Here is a 21,408-nt window from a genome sequence, read left to right as displayed (position 1 = left end):
TAAGGTGTATCCATATAAATGGCCCACCCTGTACTATACTTTGCCATGTATGTATTTTGTAAGGTATATATTGTAGTCTAGGGCCAATTTAGGGGAAAGCCAATTAACTTATCTGTATGTTTTTGGGATGTGGGAGGAAACCAGAGTGACTGGAGGAAACCCACACAGACACGGAGAGAATACACAAACTCCTTACAGATGTTGACCTGGCTGGGATTCAAACCGGGGGCCCAGCCAGCACTGCAAGGCAAGAGTGCTAACCACTAGGCCACCTAGTTTACTGCAGTAACCAATGTAGTTAGAGAGATCCTTTTTTCTTCTTTAAAGGCCTGGAAACAGTTGCACTCTTTCTTCTTATAACTTCTTATAAAGCGTTCACTAGTTTAAAGATCTTTCCAGTCTATCTGACTCATTTCTCTTCATTTCAGTAAATTATACAATCCATTCAGCAGAAACTTTGAAAAATGGCAATATGCACAAGCTCTGAATCACTCTTATGTTTACTTTTCAGAGAGTTACAGGAAGCTCTCAGTGCATCAACTGTAAAGGGTCTTGAACTCAGTTTAAGAGCACAGTCATTGAGCTATTTAGAAACTTTACACAGAAAGCAATCGTAATCAATCCAAATGAGCAGGTGGAAGAAGGATTGCATGCTGCTATATTTTAGAAGATTATAATGCACACCATTTATACTCATTACCTTGACAAAGATAAAGTTAAGCATGAAAAATGGTATCCCCCTAATTGCCAGTATTCTCATGAAAGATGTGCAAACCGGAAAATGTAAGAATATGAGATTAATGCTCTTCTTCTTCTAGTTCTAATCTGCAGACTTTGTGCTTTTTATCCTCAGATATATACTTAGCGATAAAAGTATGCATAAAAACATTCAATGACTGCAGGTGTTTTGGTATGATAGGTACGAGAAAAAGAGTGGTATAGCCTGTCTCTCCTCCATAATGATTAGTTTCTATTGCTCACAGCTGTGCGTTGTGCAGCACAACACAGAGTGAAAAGCTTTTACGAATACTTTGAAACAAAATGCCATTTTTTTCCCTTTTGCCTTGAGATGTAAAGTAAATAAACAAAGAGATGAGGATTGAGAGCCTTAGTTTAGCTCGGGAAATTGCATTCGCATTTAAGAAGGTTAGTTAATGCTCCTTTACCTATATTTTAGAAGGGCATAGAAAACACTTTTCCTCCATAAAATGTATCATCTGGCTGCCAAAATAACCCAGTACTGAAGCAGTTCATGGGCATTAAAATCCTATTACCCACACAGCACAAATTTCAGTAATAAACTACAGAAAGGGTGTCTGTCTGGCCAGCACAGGAGGAATGTGAACAGGATTAGGGAAGGGTGAATGAATTGATTCTGTTTAAACCAGGAGTGTGACTTCTTACACTGATATTGCATACAACATTTATACACTAGCCATTTTAAAATTACATTTTATTATAGATGAGTACAGTCACAATGGTCACCCGGTAAAATAGGCTTGAGGAAATCCCGATGGTTCAATTATCTGTAATTAAACCAATATTCTACTATCTCTGCCCGGCGCCCAAAGAAGAGTCCTGGTTGCTGTGAGCCGCTGCATAGGAGTGTGCTTACATTTAGATGGCTAGTTGAGCTAAAAAAAAAGAGTCTCGAATAGTTGCAGTTTATATTAGCTTATACACTCTAAACTAGTGGAACTGTTTGATGATGAAAAATAAAATAATCTTTAGAAACTACACTTTAAAGATGGTGCTGGGTCTTTACCATTGTTGCTGCCGGAGCTGCTGCATACCGCACCGGCTTTTCTCTGCATAAAGCTGGGAGGGAGGACTGCAGTGGGAGCCAATGCATGAACGGCAAAGCTGGCCACAGGGAGAGCCACTGCATAGCGGAGCTGATAGCATGCACTGGCGGGGGGAGGGAGGGCGAGTTTAATGAGAAAAAAAAGGAAATTTATTATAAAAATAATACAATAAATATTTGTAAAAAAACAAACAAACATTGGGGGAGCAATCAGACTCCACCAACAGAGAGCTCAGTTGGTGGGGAGAAAAGGGGGGGGGATTACTTGTGTGCTGAGTTGTGTGGCCCTGCAGTGAGCCCTTAAAGCTGTAGTAGGCATTTTTGTAATAAATGGCCTGGTCTTTAGGGGGGTAAAGCCTGTGGTCCTAAAGTGGTTAAAAACCATTTATCAATAAACCGATAACTATTATATTGGTTACAATCAAGTATTGTTAAATAAAGTATCTTCACTTTAAAAGTGCAGATAAATCCAGTATTTTGTTTTCCCTTTATACCCATTAATCTCAAACCAATAAAAATCTGCAAGACCATGCAAACCACTACACTCTTCATGCAATTTCATTATTGGTTACAAAGAGCATACTGTTAAATGAAGTTGTCCCATACATTAAAACAGGGTGCGAGGAAAACGGTCACAGGGTGAAGCCGAAATTTCAAAATATTGTCTGTAACAATTGTTTATCATGGTTTTTTCCTCTTTATCTGTATGAAAATAATAAATACGTTTAAGTAACGATATTAAAAAGGGCATGGGGTGAAGCCAAAATTGCTAAATTTTGTCTAAAACAGTTTAAAAAAATTGTTTACAGTGTTAAGGAGGATAGTAAAACACTGGTAAATATTACATATATATTTTACTACGACTAAACCTAACCATACTCTCACACAGAATCCTCCCCTTCCTGACACCTAACACCAAGACCCTCCTTCTTAATGTCCAACCCTAACACCCCCATCTTAACATCTAAACCTAAGACCTCTCCTTCCTGATGCCTAACCCTAAAACCCCCCTTTCCGATGCCTAACCTTAAAGCCCCCTATTTTGCCCCAAATAAAGCAAATACAAAAAACAATACATTTGTAAAACACATTTCAAAACAATAATCATAATGATAAACATTTCCAAATTATTATTTGCTAAATGATTCTCAAAATGAAACATTTCTGTTGAACGGGCCCAGGCACGCTATTTATCTGGTATTCAAGTTTCTCAAACCTAAATAGTACATTAGCCGCAAGCAACCAAATTTTCTGCTTCCAGGTCAATTTGTTATTTTTCAATTAAATATCATGTATTATCAACTATAATAGTGTAAAGTTAAATTACATTGTAAACTTATTAAATATGATAGTGTTGCTTATTGGCTTATGCCATTAACTGATATATTAACCAATATCAATATGTAGATAATTATTTGTCATTTACCAACATTAAAAAAAAAAACATTTTTTCCTATAGTACTGTAATTTTAAAATAGATTTACTCAAAACAACAATGGCTCTGTATGACCTCTATACTGGGGTGCTCTGAGATCCCAAAAATTACAGGTTTCTCCAAGGTAAAAAGGTTAAAGTCTGTGTTCCTACTATTTATTTGTACATGTCTTTGTCTAAGGGCTCATTTCCACTATGAAACACGATCGGAATTGTGTTTGAAACTAATTTTCACTAAGGCTATTGAGCTACTATACTCAGTGTTGGAGCTCAATCTCATCCACAACACAGCAGCATGACAATTGCACTCAGGACAAAATCGGAACACAACCAGATCGTTCTAATGGAAATGGTCACTGCCGTAACTATTAGCTTTACTGTAGCCTGCGTTTTGCGATCTGTTCGCGATCAGAATCCAATCCCAAAATGCAGGGTAGTGGAAAAAGGGTCTTTAGTGACATTTTTAGTGATAGTGGCAGGTTGCAACAGTTGCCACCTTGCTATCATCCCAAACAACCCTGAGCAATGATGTACTTTTCATTGTCAGAACACTTATGATCGCATGACTATGGTAAAGGCAGACTCCTCCCTATCATATAGTTTAAAGAGAATCTGTACTCTAAAATTCATACAATAAAAAGCATACCATTCTATTCATTATGTTCTCCTGGGCCCCCTGTGCTGTTCCTGCCACTCCCTGCTGCAATCCTGGCTTGTAATTGTCAGTTTTATGCAGTGTTTACAAACAAAAGACATAGCATGTGATAGGCTGAGAGGAGCTCAGTCTGTGACTCATACAGAGCCTGCAGGGGGAGTGGAGAGGGTGTGTATAGCTTCTGCCTATAACAAGCAGAGCAGCACATTCTAGCCTGAGTGCCTGAGCCCGACAAAGCCATCAAAGGAAAGAAGATTAGATTATATAACAGAGATAATACAGCCACTGTGCAACTAGGAAAGGCTGCAGTAAGACAGACCACATTAGAACAGGTATAGGAACTTATAGGATAGAAGAAATAAGGCTGAAAATGTTGTTACAGAGTCTCTTTAAGATATTTCAGATTGAATTATGATGGCCATACGCAAAATCAGCATCTGCAATAAGATTAAAAAAATGAAAAACTCTTGTACTATATATTATTGATCTTTATGGTTGGTTTTGTTGTTTTTTTTTCTTCTAAAATTTGGAATTGTACTGTATATTTTCTAACTGGCTGCATGAATTGATTTGAATACATCATGTAAGCATATTTATTTAAAGAATCTATGCATATTCTGGGTCAGGAATGGCAGTATTAATATACATTTCTTGCCATGTGGAATAACAAATGTCTCCAGATACCTGGTCATTCACACAGCCATATGCTTAACCCATTCATGTTGTATTTGGCAAGCAGCTGCTTTGTGTATATATTTTTTTCATCTGTTTGCACACAACAATCGGTCTGTGTGGTTTAGTTAAATACAAACAAAAGGCTTAATCAGAAAGGAAATACAAACAACTTGAGTAGTTTAATCTTCTCATACAGTCTCCCTTTGTGTGGGATGACAACAAAGATCACAAGAAACAGAGGAAACTATAAAAGACACACTGCTTTTTTTAGATACCATCTCTGCAATCATGTTATCACTAAAGAAATCTCTGATAATCATTTTTTTCAAAAAATTTAATAACAAGAAATAAACTTTCAGATTTGATTACTGAAGTGCCTTGATTGTTTGTAAATCTTGATGTAGGTAAACATGCTTCCCGAAATGAGGTATATGAAAACAAAGAAACATGTCATAATAATAATGAATATTATCAGGCAAAATAATAGCAACAATACAAGAGTTGGTTACAAGCCAGGGTAAAATGACTGGGTAAACAGAGGCAAGCAAGATTCATGAAGTCTGCTCTTCTACAAATATAACTTAACAACAAATCTGACTCTGACTTGCTAGCTCTCTAAAATGTTTTGTTCTCCAAGCGGAAAGGGGGCCCCTTATTAATTCATTAACCCTTTTGTAATGGGAGCAGATTTAAAGGTTACCTGAACAGACACCAAAAATGCAAAACGAAACATAAGAACGAGTGCTTTGTTAGGTCTGAATACTGGGACCCCTGTTTTGCCAGGTTCACATCCATTACGCCACTCTTCCTCCGATTTGTGGCTGTGATTAAAGCCAGTTGAATGGAAGCTGAACTAACTCCTCTTATTTCCCAGTTCTGTCCAGCTTCACATTCCCTGTATGTGTGCACTCTCATCCAGCTCATCTAAAGTGTGCATGTCCAGAGCAAACATGACGAATACAGTGCAGGAGATTTTGGCGCAGCCGATCCCACCATAGACCCTAACAGGAATTACGGCTATAGCGGCGCACAGTGAGTAACTTCGTCGCGGTCAGAAGACGGAGCTGAAGTTACTTTTAAAACACTGTAATTTGGCCACCAGCAATAGCTGGAAGCCCAATTACATCATTTCCTACCATCCACGCCGACCTGTAGAGGGTAATTAACGCAGCCGGGACTTGTGCAGGAGCAGGGTAAGCTGTATATCAGCTGTATCCTGTGCTGAAGTCTCCAGGTGACTATTTCATACATGCGCTGTCCAGAATGCTCCCGGTTGCAGCTGCTGTACTCAGTCAGACAGGAACATGGTCATGCATGGAGTGCAGAAAGGGACAGAGCATAGGCTGTTCATTTGGCCTTTGTTTGACTGGCGCAAGCTGGAACCATGAGCGGAGGACAAAAAGGAGCAACAGCAGGGAGATGGGCCATACATGGGGACCTGTAAGTATCAGGACCAGATAATACACACGTTCTAATTTTTAGTTTAGCATTTTTGAGGTCATCATTTCAGGTGTGTTTTAATCCGAAGTCCAAATGCATGTGTTTGTGCGGATGTATGCAATATCATACATCCCTATGCCCTTGTCCTATTGGAGTGTGTATCTCAGTTTTCAAGGTAAGTATTGTCCCCTTACCCATAATGCAACTGACAGTATAATTTGTGAGAACATACATCTCTTCTTGATGCCTAAACCTTGCTACTCCTCGTGACTTTAACCCCCCCTTATGATGTCGATTTTCCTGCTAGATGTAACCACTACCCTTAACAATGAACCCTGCTTTAACCCAAACCCCCTCTAACAACATTAACCCTTTCCTAATATATAATGATTATCTCTTTTAGTCCTAACCCCATTCCTGTTTAAACTACCTTCATTATGCATAAACGTAACTTAACAACTTTAAAGGAAACCTGAGATGTGTGTGTGTTTGGTTCGCGCGAACAGTCGCGAACCGCAATAGACTTCAATGGGGAGGCGAACTTTGACAACTAGAAACACTTATGCTGGCCAGAAAAGTGATGGAAAAGATGTTTCAAAGGGTCTAACATCTGAGTTTTTGCATGGATGAGTGAGATAGACGCCAAAAGTCCCGGGGAAAAATCTGGATTTGATGCAAACCAGCGTTTTGAGGGCAGAAATCACATTGAATGCTAAATTGCAGGCCTAAAGTGCTTTAAAACATCTTGCATGTGTATACATCAATCAGGGAGTGTAATTAGAGTACTGCTTCACACTGACACACCAAACTCACTGTGTAACGCACCACAAACAGCTGTTTGTGTTGTGACGGCCGTGCTGGACTGGTGCGTACCATGACGAGAGTGCAGGTCGTGGCGGTTTTCAAGCTCATATGGTCGCCGAGCTGTGGTAGCTCAATGATAAAACAACAGTGACTGTCCAGCTGATCAAATTTGGTCTGTCCACAATGAAGTAATGACCTTATTATCTTGGGTGTGCTCCCCCGAGACACTCATATAGCCGTTGGTCATTGCTTCATTGAGATACGCAAGCCCCTTCACCACGGCAAGGTAATGATTACGAAGGGGAATTGGCACATGTGCATGCCTTTTGTTTTGTTGTTGCAGCTGCAGTGCAGCCAGAAAAAATAGGCAGACATGTACACGCACCAGAAAAATTAGTATAGCGGGCGCTGCTAGCAGCGGCCTTAAAAATTCAGGAATCCACCTAGAATCATGGACCCTGTTGGTGTTGGCGGAGAAGGCAGTCAACCAGCCTGCAGGCAGAGATGCTGTGTGGGGAGAAACTTAGTCTTGAGGCAGGCAGTCACACAGAGTGCAGGCAGAGATGCTGTGTGTGGGGATTGACTTAGTCTTCGGGCAGGCATGAGCGTGCTTTGCAGACCACGCATCCGTGGTCAGATGGACCCTTGACCGAATGCTGTGTGCCAGAGATGTCACCACTTGCCTTTCACCATCACGGTACAGTTTAGATATCGGCCTTTTTGAGAAAAAATTGCGGCCTGGTTTCTTCCACTGTGGTGTGTGGCTTTGCTTTTGTGTGCTGCTTTTCCTCAGGTGGTCATCCCATTGCAGTTTGTGCTTTGTAATCATGTGCCTTCGTAAGTTAGTTGTCCCTACGTGGGTCTTGGTCTTTCCATGGCTCAATTTTCTGTGGCAGAGAGTACAGATGGCATTGCTCTCATCTGAGGCGGTCACAAAAATAAATGTCCACACCGCTGAGCCCTGGGGTGATGGCACTTTGGTGGTGGCGGCCGACTGAGTGTTAAGTGGGGTGCCAGAATCAGAACAGGAGGAGGAAGATATGTCATGCTTCCATGCAGAAGCTGAGAAAGATGTGAGAGGTTCTGTGTTAATTAGTCAACTATGTCCTGACAATGTTTGGGGTTGATGATACGTGCCTTCTTCTGAACACCATACTTTGGTCGATGGCCGCACAAAATCACGACAATGCGACCTCAAACATACCTGCCAGGTGGCCTGCCTCTGCCTTTTGTTTTGTCCATATTGTGGGGGAGGAAGTGCAAGGTTTGCACTGACTTGACTAATACAATGTGCAGTCACACAGGTGCAGTTAACAGGTATGCATGGAGTGGTATATCACACTGCGTGCACTCACGTAGGTAGGTGGGTGCACTGAACACAACAGGTAGGTATATGCAGTGATGGGTATTACAAATGTGCACCTGTCACACACAGACAGGTACCAGACAGGCACAGTGACACTGCGTGTGCTCATGTAGGTAGGTGGGTGCACTGTGAACAACAGGTAGGTATATGCAGTGATGGGTATTATAATGTGCACCTGTCACACACAGACAGGTACAGGACAGGCACAGTGACACTGTGTGCGCTCACATAGGTAGGTGGGTGCACTGTGAACAACAGGTAGGTATATGCAGTGATGAGTATTACAATGTGCACCTGTCACACACACAGGTAGTCACTGAATGTGCTGGGCCTGGCGTGGCACACACAGTAGGAATTACTAAGGCTGTCTATGCAACACAAGTGTCTGTAGGACACACACACACACACACACACACACACACACACACACACACAAAAAAAGATCACAAGAACAAGATTAGCTCTCAAAAGAGCTGTTGAGGGGTGCTTTTTTAGCAATAAGAATCAGCAAGGAGCAAGCTAAGAAGCCTACAAGAGCCTAACTAAGCTTTCCTTATAGTTCTCTGCACAGAAGCTCTCCCTTCTCTAATTACTGCAGGCACATGAGTGAGTCCAATGCCTGATGCTGCCTGCCTTTTATAAAGGGGGGGTGGGGCTCCAGTGGGGAATGTATCCTGATTGGCTACAATGTGCTTGCTGACTGTGATGTAGAGGGTCAAAGTTGACTCTAATGATTCACTATGGGGGTAAACCGAACTTCCGGAAAAGTTTGCATTCGTCCGCGAATGTGAACCACCGAAATTTGCCGGGAACCGTTCGCCGGTTAACCGTTCAGGCCATCTCTAGTGATGATAAATAAATTCAGCTAATATCATAATTACCTCCACTCAAGAGGCAGGATTTGAGGTTATCAACCACAGTTCAATCCTATTAATTGGCAGCTGTATTCATTGTTTGAGTTAAATATACCTATTAAGAGAATTTTTCACTGATCACAAAGGGTGACATGTTAATAACAAATCTGTTTTTCAGTAAGCTATGCAGCTATACATTCATTCTTGATCCTGGGGTGCTGCTTTCAAGATTCTGTTATGTCACAGTTATCAGCAAGGAGAGGAATCAGAAGCACTAAAATCAGGCAGCAAAATAAATAGCTGTGATATGTCCTTCCACCCTAGAGAGCACAAACTAAGAATATACAACATAATTAAAATACAGCCCAAACAGTTGCTCTATAAGTGTAAAACTTCATTTTTAAAGCAATTTTAGAGTAGAGAGTCAGATAATTACAAATGTTTCTCTGTGACTGATTGCTTCTAACTACTTATATAACTACTGCCGTACATCTGGATAAAATGTATAAATCAATGTCATGATGAACATCACGTCACAAATAATGACTACGCTGATAACATCTGTGCCTTTCCCTAGTCAAAAAGTGTCCTCTGCCAATACTTCTCTGTCCTTCACTGTGTCAGGATTTCAAACTAAAGAGAAACTAAAAGAAAGTAAAGTACATATTTATGCAACGTAAAAATTTCCATCATAGGACTGAAAATACAGTTATCTTTTAGCAACATAAATACTTGTGCTGTCAGGTGCAGCATAAGAGGATTACGTTTCTCTTTCATTTCCATTTTTTTTCCTTTTTTTTTCCCAACACAGATTGTTCTGGAGAGTTGGGGAAATTAGCCACAAAGTAAATTAGAACAAGCGTTTCTTCCTTTCTATGTGAGATACTTTTATTGTTTGTTTTTCCCTTTGATCTGTACTGTACTGCAAGTAGGAAGTTTTGTGAGCAGTATCAGCTCTACGTGTAGGTTTAAACTCTCATTAGAGTCGATTTTGGACAGATGGGGTAATTTCTCACTTGTGCCTGTGACAGAAGCAGAGTAAACTGTTTTCTTAACATTTTTTTTAATTAAATGTTTCCAATATGCTTTTAATTGAAATGTAATAGGACTCTTACTGTGGAAATGAAATATTAGGTCTTTCAAGATGGTAAAAATATTTTTTAACAAGGTGCCATGACTATTTTAAAAGATATACTTGGTTGTGCTGTAATTAGTTTTAAATAAGGAAGGTAATAAATTCATAATGAGTCTTCACAGTATTTTGAAATACTTTGTTTGACTGACACCTAGCAATTTAGCTTTCATAATATGCAGTAGGTAGCACATTAAATAGGTTTTCTGCTTAAAGGTGCTTCTTCTAATTATGTAATAGGAAGTTGCAAGAAAATTGTTTTTCATTTTGGTCAGATATGGAAAGCTTTTGACAGTCCTGTCTTGTTCCTCTGATGCTTCATTAGAATATTCAAGATGCCTGTTGCAACTTCTACGGACATTTGAAGATTCCGTATCCTAGTGAGACAGTCCTAATTGCCAGTTTTTGTGGCACAGAGGAAGGCAGTGTGATTTACTAAAGGCAATGTTAGAAATACGTATTTAAAGTACACCTGAACTGTGCTTATAACTGCAGACTTTTATTTCTGCCCCCCCCCCCCCTCCCAGTCCGTAAGGTCTCTTGGCATCCTTTGGGGCCTGTCTGTTCTCCTTCTGGTGGCTCTGGAACATGTGTGACTGGAATTCCAGTTGCACTGACTTCTCAGCAATGCTCTTATTGCTGTAGATGCATAGTTCTCAGAAAAAAAGAACTGGCTGTATACCAAATGCTCCTGGTAATGGGAGCGTGATCAAGAAGGGTACAGGAATGGTACCATGCGTACGGAGGGGACTCAGAGGATGCTGAGGGAACTTACAGACTACCCGAGAGCTGGAAGAAACCCCAGGTAAGTAGAAGTCTACAAGACAGGTTGTTAGGTTAGCTTTCTACCCCTGTACAGAGTGCATATTACAGGCTGTAGATAGTTTTAGAAGGTGGTATTACATGGTTTGGAATTTTGGGGAAAATGATATGGAATTTTTGACGACTGTTTGACTAAACAGCTCAAAAAAGGTGAATGGCATTGAAGTCTGTTATATGTTGAATGTTTTGAGATTTTAATCAAATGATATATCATTGACGGATTTTGATTTCTACATTTGGCTAGGGCCCTGCCGGATGAGAAATTATATCTGTATGATGTCATGTGATTGAGATATCAAAGCTATTGTTTAATATAGTGATACTTATACAATGTTGATTAATAGATACACAGTATATAATGTTAAGGTTTAGAATGAACATTTAGAGGTCTGCTGAGGTTGTGTTCCTTTCCTTGTGGAATTTAAGGTTACAAATGTCAAGACCAATCATCATTAGAAGTGTAGGAAATAGATCTCTGTCAAGCTAGGCTGCTGGTTGCAGAAATTGTATCTTGGCTTCATAGTCAACAGCTGGTTGTTGTGTGACGTGATTCAACCCTAGGTTATTCTGAGCCAGGAAAGGGTGCTTTGTTCATGATATTAACCATATGTAGTTGAAGAACTCAAAAGTTACATCATAGCATTATTGCTGGTCCAATCAGAAGGCAGAACAGTAGTAATACTGACGACCAACATATATATAAGGAACCAGCAGGAAGGTCTATATACACACACATCCATTCGTTCTCTTTACATACAGGCACATATACACACATACATACACTCAAAGAAGTCTACTACAGACAATAAACTCCATATACATACAAATTACACAGCAATTTAATCATTCTGTTTTTATATCTTTTGTAATTGATTTTGATGTACCAAAGAACTGTACCTTATTGGTTTTTGAACATCTATGGAGATCAATAACGTTTAATTAAAATCCACATTTCACTGTCTCCTGAGAACTTTGTTTCTAAACAAACCTTTAACCCCCTTTCTAAAAAGTCAAAGTGGAAACATTCTGTTGATTTTTCTAGTCTCTGGAAATCAATGACTTTAGAAAACCAACAACATTGGGCTGGTTGCAGCAAAGGTGCAGTGTGGGGAAAGGGAATTTATACAAATGCAAATCCTTTAGCTTTCAGCTTTTTTGGGTTCCTGAATGCTAGTACTGCTGTCCCAGAATTCTTGGTCTCCAAACAGTGGCAACAATTCAGCACTGTATGCTAATATTGTTTGTTACCCACTTGAGGAGCAGAGGTTTATACTCCTCTAGTGTCCATGCCATTTTTTTACAATATGGCACTTCACAACTTTAATGGTTTATTGCTCAGTCATACAACTTAGCACCCGTATGAATTATACCTCCTTTTCATCTAACAAATAGAGCTTTCTTTTGGTGGTATTTTATTGCTGCGGCTATTTGTATATATATATCTATCTATATCTATCTATCTATATCTATCTATCTATCTATCTATCTATCTATATATATATAACTATATATATATATATATATATATATATATATATATATATATATATATATATATATATATATATATATATATATATATATACACTGACATTTTTGAAATGAAGTGTGTTTTTTTTAATCCCCCCACACCCCCATTGGCCCTACACTACGATATATACACTAAACTATACATACATAGACATATGCCGATGGTAGGGATTAGATTTTGAGCCCTCTGAGGCACAGTTAAGTGACTAGGGTATACTCTGTACAGTGCTGCGTAAGATGTCAGTGCTATATACATGTTTTGTTTGTTAATAAATAAAAAATAACAGCATGTCAGCACTGATCAGCTGCTTGCAGGCTAATTCAAAACCGATAAATGCCACATTTGCGCTGATAACAGATTAATATTCCTCAAATTATGACAATTCCTATGACATCAGACTTGATTAGGGTAGAGGGTCCAGTTTCTGAGAAGTTTAATAACTTGGTTGTAGAGTGCCCCTTGCCCCTCAAAACTGGTATCAAAAGATTCAGCAAGACACTACAAACCCATTGATACAACTCTCATGATTATCCTAGATACTAGATTCCGTAAAAAGAGGCTAAAAATCATACACAGCATTCATCTACTCTCTGCTTCTGACGGAGTCAGACAGTCTGGTCTCATGCTGAGTTTATCCTGTCTCTTCAAAAGGTAGTAACACTTGCCATTTGCTAGCTGCTGGGGAAGCTTTCACACCTGGTGTCACTGGCAGGAAAGGGACTCCTTTGATCAAGTTAATTAACCACACATGCCTTATCAGGCAGCACACTTGGCTTTCTTGAAAAGAACGCTAACACCTATGATTGCAACAGAGACCCCCAGGCTTGACTGCCTGGTCCATAAACATACAATTCAGATCTGGCAACACAATGACAATCAGTGCAGCAAACCGATTGCGATTGCGTTCTCTTTTCTTATGGCTCTTCCGTGACACACTCCTCGCGAGATGATCCCTTATGGCGGTGCTGAGGAATAACAGAGCCTCTTTGCTGCCACCAATCTGCATTAGGTGGTCAGCAAGAGGTTAAATACCATGATTTGGGCAAAATACTGGCAGCCAGAAAAGCGTACCACCATGAGCAAGGGCTGAAAGATCACTCCTAGAATGGAAGCCAGCCCTGACACAGCCTACTGCAGAGTCCTTATAAACATGACTAATTCCGGGACATGCTTATGAACCAGACTGGAGGTTGCACCCAGATCAGGCATCAGAATCAACTAAACACACACAGGGAGACAATCCAAGAGGCCTCTAGCTGGCCACAACAAAACCTTTCTCTAGTTGTCATTAAAAGCTGAAGTATTTGCCATGTGATTGCAGAGTATGTTTAAACCATGGGACACTTACAACCCTCCTGCATATCCTGTGTACCCATAGTCCTAACTCTAGCATCCTCAATAGTGGGACATGCATTGCAGATAAGCATGCCACAAAATAGCAGGGACTGCCAGATAACTCCAAGGATGGAAACCAGCCCTGCTACAGCCCTATAGAATCCAAATGAAAACAAACATTCTTACATTTTATTTACCATTTCTACTTAAAGAGACACTTAAGCCAGAAAAAAAATGAGTTTTACTAACCTGGGGCTTCTACCAGCCCCCTGCAGCAGTCCTGTGCCCTCACAGCCACTCACTAATCCTCTGGTCCCCCGCTGCCAGCTAGTTTCGTTTTTGCCGACAGGCCCGTCAGGACTGGCCACGCGTAGCTTTTTCCGCATTCCCGACTGTAATTAGCACTATTGCGGGCCGCAACGCATACAAAAATATGCGTTGCCGCATATGGGCCTGTCGTCAAAAACAAAACTAGCTGGCAGCGTGGGACCAGAGGATTAGTGAGTGGCTGCGAGGGCATAGGACTGCTGCAGGGGGCTGGTAGAAGCCCCAGGTGAGTAAAACTCATTTTTTTTCTGGCTTAAGGTTCACTTTAAGGTAACCCTGAAAGGTGGAAAAAAAAGTCCAAGAGGCTTCCCCTATCGCCCTCCCCCTCGCCATTCCGGACCCTCGCAAGCCTGCTGACACCTTATTTGAGCCTCATGTGGTCTCCCAGATCTCTTTCTGTCTTTCTGCACACTTCCATTCAGAAAGTGTACACTTCTGAAGGCTCCGGCTCATACTCCCATGGACAGGAGAGTTCTGCGCGTGCCCAGTTGATAAAAGTTTCAACCCCGCATGCGCTAAACACTCCCAGCTATGGGAGCATGAACAGGGAGGCATAAAGCCATGATCGCTGGCCTAGTCAGCAAGCTTTTGGAGGAGCACAGCAGCTGAATAGATAGATGACAAGGGACCAGGACAACTGCAGGGGGCTGGAAGAAAGCCCCAGGTAAGTTAAAGGGAACTTTAACTGAGAGAGTTATGGATGTTTCCTTTAAAACAATACCAGTTGCTTGTTTGTCCTGCTGATCTCTTTGTCTGCAGTAGTGGCTGAATCAAAACCCTGAAACAAGCATGCAGCTAATTCAGTCTGACTTCAGTCAGAGCACCTCATCTGCAAGCTTGTTCAGGGATGTGGCTAAAAGTATTAGAGGCAGAGGATCAGTAGGACAGCCAGGCAACTTGTATTATTTTAAAAGGAAAAATCCATATACTTTTCAGTTTAGGTTCCCTTTAAACTGGCCACTTTTATTTTACTTCAGGTTCCCTTTACATGGAAAAAGAAAGTGGCTTTTGAAAAAAAATGAGGATGATGATCTGCTTTAGTATTAACCATTTCCCCTACTATTTCCCCATAAAAATCACAACAATTTTCACATTACACTTCTCCCATTCATTTGCCAATAATTTTATTGATACTTTTTGAACCAAAATGATCTATATATTTTCCCCCCACAAATTAGGCTTTCTTTGGGTGGTCCTTTTTGCTAAGAATTATTTTATTTTCTATGAATTTTACAGGGTATAAGAAGAAAAAAATGAAAAGAAAAGTCATTTTTTCGTCCATTTGCAGCCACTACAGTCTGAAAACCAAAAGTGAGTAGAGTAAATAAAACCCACACATTGTATTTGCCCATTTGTCTCCATTATTACAACATGTAAATGATGTCCCTAGTACAATGAACTGTTTTGTGGTTCTGTATTACTGTATCAATAATTAAAAGCACTTATTTTAAAAAAAAAATAACAGTAATATATCCTCATGACATATTTATAAAAAAAAAGCTATTTTACAGTGGTAACAATGGGGGAGGGGGAATAATGGGTTAATAAATTATGGGGAATTTTTTTTAATGTAATTTAATGTATTTTATTGTAATATCATTTATTTTTACTTTTTTGCCACTAGATATCTACACACTATTTCTGTGCACTGTGTAAAGTGTTGTGTATTTGTTTTTTACTTTCATTTTCTGAGTGAACGTTAATTCATTACAGACACTTAAATCGGCTTTGGGAACACATGTTCCTATTAATGGAGCGTGGATCAGTGGGATGGTGACGCAGGCGAACAGGTGCATGTGCGCATTCATGAATGGCGAAGGTAAATAAACAAAGAGGCATATCTACACCTCTGATCTGCAAGTTTTCAGGGGCAGGATCGGAAACTGGGTAAAATTGTAAAGAAAATATCCCTAATAGTGTACAAACACATTTTTTGTAAATTTTCTGTTTGCTCTTATTTGTGCTGGATTACTTTATTTAGCTCTCTGTCCATCTGTCCCTCACTTTCAACATCCCTGTGAGTTTACCTTGGTTGATACTGACAAAACCATAAATAAGTCAGTCTTCTTGATGAAAAATAATCACAAAGTGGGTCAAACAACCTGCCCTAGGTCAACCAGAAAGTGCATGTATCTTCTCTCAGCTTAGAATAAGGTTTGACATATTTATTAGTTTGTCCTGCAATATGATTATCCTGCAGTCCTACAGAGATGTTTTATTTGTATCCATTTTGATTTCTATAAACATTAACAGCTGCCTCGATGGCTTCCAATTTTATTACCGGTGCTTTATTCAATTATCCTTCAGTTCAAGTATTTAAATCCATGTTTATGGGGCAGAGGTGTCAAGCACAATAATATGATCTAAATGTTTGTATATGAAAAGAGCAACCACCCACATTCTTCTTCCTCCACAATAGACTCTATTCAGTCAGATATTAAGGATAGTCGGTAATCATTTCTTAATAGAAAAAGGCAGATGGTAAGGAAATAACTGTTTGCAGGGACAGATGGCTGTTGCATCTACCTCTTTTTAGAATATTATTTATCAGGGAAGAGTTGTGATGATGTGAATGTAATATTCTTACTGCTAGAGCTAATCACGACTTACAAACAGGCATTAGGTGAAAGTTATGCAGACGATACACTGTGATTTGTTTCTTAATGGCTGGAGAATAAAAGTGAGTACTTTTACTTCTTAAACACACATAATTAAATAATAATAACAACAATAGTCCCTTTTAGCCTTTTATTGAAATTGAATATTGCTTTACTATGGAAGGCTTTTAAAGTGGACCTGAAGGCATGTTAGTTATGTCACATCACGGTAAAGCTAAAAAGTACATGAATCATTACCATTTTATATTTTCACTTTAAAAAAAGTGTTCCTTTTAGTCTAGCCTAAAGTGACTCATTACTGTGCCTTTTCTTTATGAGGGTATACAGACAGACAGGCTTAAAAGATAAAAAGGGAATTTCTTCAGAGACCCTTAGTAACACATTGTGTCTATTATTTTCTTAAGCATAGTTATAAAATAATTTTGTCATATGGATTTCCTTTAAAGTCTTGTGTAGTTATGTACTTTTTACTTTTCATTAGATAATCATTTTTAAATGTCATTTTTTAAGACAGAATTACTCACTTTTAGATTTTTAAACTGAGCATCTAGGAAGGCTTATGGCCAATTTAGAATGTGGTAGAAACCCGGCCATCTCTTATACCTGTAGCTTTTTTTATTTACATTATTTCCACTGGAGTTCCTCTTTAATAAAAGCTGCCATCTTACTTTTGGGAAACCTGGAAAATGTTTTCCAAGCAGATCTGATGTCCCTAGGTAACACATGACAGCTGCTTCATACACCAATGTGTTATCTTTCTCTCTCTCTCTCTCTGCAGTTATCCACAGTAGTGTGTTTATCCTAGAGGGGAAATCAGTGTCTGAAAACTCTTAGGCAGTCTTACCAGCTTCTTTATAGTTCCCGGAGATAGGTGGCAGTGAAAGAGATTGTTAAAGGAGTTATCAGGCAATCTGCGCAGTACGCTCCGGTCCACGTGGCGGTGATTGACAGCGGCACTCGCACAGGCGCAGTCCTGACGTCATCACCGGGGCCCGGGAGGAAGAGGAGGTGAACGGCTGATGGCAGAGCTGCGGCAAGGGACATGCTGGAAGCTTGGGGCTTTTTATGCAAATTGCCTGATAACTCCTTTAAACAAACTTTTCCAGTTAAAATTAAATTGGCAGGTTACAGTTTAGATAAAAAAGACATGTTTAACTCTAATTGAAGTAACTTTATGTTACGTTGACTGAAAGTGAAAATGTGCATTTACCCCACAAATATACACAAGTCATTATTTAAATGTGCCAAGTTAAATGACAGAATCTATTGCTACATTCAGTATGGTTAATAAGAGACCTCTGAGATGATTGTAACATCAAATTGAAGGTGACCTCTTTAGCATATCCAGTGATTAAAATTACGTTAATCCTGTTATCAGGCTGCTTATCCCCCTTAGAGGCGCATCAATACGTTAAAGATTGAACATTTCATTTACAGCACTTATTTGATCCAAGGTCCCATAATCTACCACTTAATGTACTGAAGGGCAGACTGGAGCTGTTATGCTTTAGCTATTTGCAATGGGAACTGTAAGATTTCTCTATAGCTACATATTGTACTGATCAGGGGCATAACCATAAATCATGGGTCCCCCAGGAATACTTTGATTAGCCCCACAATATTCACACCCATTCCCTTGCCAACCAATTGTCACCATCACAGCCTGGGGGCCCATCCTGCAAGGGTCATAAAACAAGTGTGGGCATCATAATCTTCACACCTATAACAAGTGTAGCCACAAAAACACCTGATCTGATCTGTAGGTTGGTGACCCCTTTATCAGAGAGCGTTAAGTAGTAGTACCACACATTGCATAGTTAGCATGACCCACAGTACATGGGTAACACAATTGTTGCCATGTAACATATGTTCCTATGTTTACGTGCATTACGCACATTATTGATGTAATGTTTGCGTTACCCATGTACTGTGGGTCGCTCTTATTGTATAACTTGTGATACACTGTTGGTGGTAGTAACTGTTATATTGCCAGGTGCTCTCTGCACACAGCAATACTACTGCTACTTTGTGCATCAACCCCAAACATAGAAAGAAAAAATGATATTCTTATAGCAAGCTTAATCTGTGCTGTCAGATATATGGTAGATAGACAAGACGTTTCAGATACTCAGCAGATCTACTGCTAAAAATGTTCTAAGTTGGCATTGAAAAGATTATAGCAGTTTTATATAAAGGAGGATTATAGAAAGTCAATATTTTTTTACCAGTTTTTTTTATAATTCTTTTATTGAGAAGTAAGATATTGCGCAATTAACAGATTCTAGAAAAGAAGTATGTAATTACAAATCGAACAAAGCTTTAGCATTAAACGTATGGGCAAACTTACATTTGTCTTAATAGTTACTATGATAAACATATATATCAAAATATAGCTCCAATATGTTTCGGATGACTGTCTGACTAACAAATGTTCACGGTAGCTCTTAGTCTACACCTTCTCAAAATATAAAAGAATATATTATCTACCAACATAAATATAACATGTACATATCCAATAACATAATTTTAACTAAATAGTGGGTATTGACTTTTAAGGCCACGCTACCGTATGGAGTCTTAATATGTCAAAAAGCAAGGAGAAAATGGTACTTAGGTAGACACCCTAGGAAAGAGTATATATTATAATTCCCCCCTTCCCTCATATCCCCTCGCGCTCATAGTTAACATTCCAAAAATCCCAAACCTTTTTAAACAGTTCTTCTTTTTCATTAACTTGAGCAGTCAGGTATTCCATAGTTTTAACCCACCGTATCCTTCTAATCACCGTTTCTATATTGGGGACCAAGCTCCTCTTCCAATAAGCTGCCAGGGAAATACGGGCTGCCGTCAGAATATGATTAAGCATCCTCTGGGTGTGGGATTTTAGACCCCCCTTTGGTTTGCCTAATAGATAAATCCAAGGGTCCAAAGGAATATGTTTTAAAATAACCTTCTGAATTAAAAGTTGGACTGACTTCCAGAATGTTTGGGTTTGGGGACAAAACCAGAAAATGTGTTCAATTGTACCCACCTCCCCGCAGTTTCTCCAACAACTATCTGAGGTACCCGGAAATATTTTATTTAATCTGACTGGTGTCATATACCACTGGAATAGTATTTTGTAAACATTTTCTTTAGTTTGGGTGCATATAGATGTTTTTCGTGCGTTGAGCCATATGTCTTCCCAATCTGAGAGTTCTAAAGAGCTCCCTAGTTTATTTTCCCATTCCAGCATGTATTTATGTTTGGAAAAGGAGGATGGTCCCGGGATCAACAGATATGAGTATAATCTTGAGATTAAACCCGGTTCTCTCTCATGATCTATTAGAAGCCGTTCAAATGGGGAATATGAAGGGTAAGGTTGACTACCCAGAAGTTTGAGAGCACAGGACCTCACCTGTAAATATTCATAAAATCTCCAGTCAGTCTCCGGATATTTGCTACATAACTCTGCATATGAGAGAATCTTTGTAGGAGGGGTTTCAAAGAGATCATATAAATAGATTGGTTCGGGTGTTACAGAGTCACTCTTATATCTAGTGATAGAATTCAAGGGAAAGAGTGGGTTACCTTTTAATCTCAAAAGTTTAGATGGGAATTTAGACAGGTTGAATTTAGTGCGGGTCCTATGCCAGAGGTTCCAAGTGAATGTTATTGTATTGAGTAGTGTCTCCTTTGTCCCTGTTATTTTTAAAAGGCTGGGGAAGGAACCGATGGTATATGGAGATACCGATTCATCTTCCAGTTCTGCCCACTTAGTCCTAAGAGGAACAGAATGCCACTCTGCCAGTTGGCGAAGGTGTGTCGCTAGATAGTACAGATTAAATTGCGGAACCGAAAGGCCTCCCCTGGATCTATCTGATTCCATTACCCGATGTGAGACCCTGGGTTTCCCTTTGGCCCATATAAATCTCAGAACATCTTTTTGTAGTTTGTGGAGTACAGAATAGGGGACTGTTATTGGGAGGGTCTCACAAAGATATAAAAATCTCGGCAGCAAATTCATTTTAATAGAATATATCCGCCCTATCCAGGAGATATGGTAAGCATCCCACCTGTCTAAGTCCTTTCTCAGCTGGTTAAGGAGAGGGGTAAAGTTCAAGTCGTATAGAGACTTGTATGAGGTACCTAGATGAATCCCCAAATATTTAACACTTTCTTTCTTCCATTTAAACTGGAAGTTACTCTGCAACACCCGAAGCTCTTCTTGAGGGATATTTAATGGAAGGGCTTCCGTTTTATCATGGTTAATGTTAAAACCGGATAGAACTCCAAAATTGTTAATTATTTTAAACAAATTTGGGAGAGAGATAGAAGGGGACGTTATTGTCAATAAAACGTCATCCGCGAAGAGTGACAGCTTATATTCTTTTCTACCCACCATTACCCCTGAAATATCCACAGATTTCCTAATAGCTATTGCCAGAGGCTCTATACATAACGCAAACAGGAGGGGGGAGAGGGGGCAGCCTTGGCGCGTCCCATTCGAAAGAGGGAACCATGCCGAGTCTGTTAAGGGAACGCGTACTTTAGCCCGTAGATCACTATAGAGGCCTTTAATAGCTGAGAGGATGAGACCCATGAAACCAAATTGCCGCATAACCTCAAACA

At 39.6% G+C, this 21,408-nt stretch overlaps 1 long non-coding RNA gene across 1 annotated transcript in view; it reads left to right on the top strand.

Moving 5' to 3' along the window:
• Nucleotides 1-15,978, top strand: part of LOC137528336 (uncharacterized) — a 45,231-nt gene extending 29,253 nt beyond the window's left edge. The window contains exons 2-3 of the long non-coding RNA XR_011023367.1: nt 15,416-15,490; nt 15,893-15,978. This is a non-coding gene — a long non-coding RNA (uncharacterized lncRNA). The remainder of the gene's footprint in view (nt 1-15,415; nt 15,491-15,892) is intronic.
• Nucleotides 15,979-21,408: the final 5,430 nt, after the last annotated feature.

This window comes from Hyperolius riggenbachi, chromosome 8 (genome assembly GCF_040937935.1).
Source record: "Hyperolius riggenbachi isolate aHypRig1 chromosome 8, aHypRig1.pri, whole genome shotgun sequence".
Taxonomy (NCBI): domain Eukaryota; kingdom Metazoa; phylum Chordata; class Amphibia; order Anura; family Hyperoliidae; genus Hyperolius; species Hyperolius riggenbachi.
The sequence above is the reverse complement of the archived record's forward strand: the minus strand, read 5'-3'. Positions and strand labels throughout refer to the sequence as shown.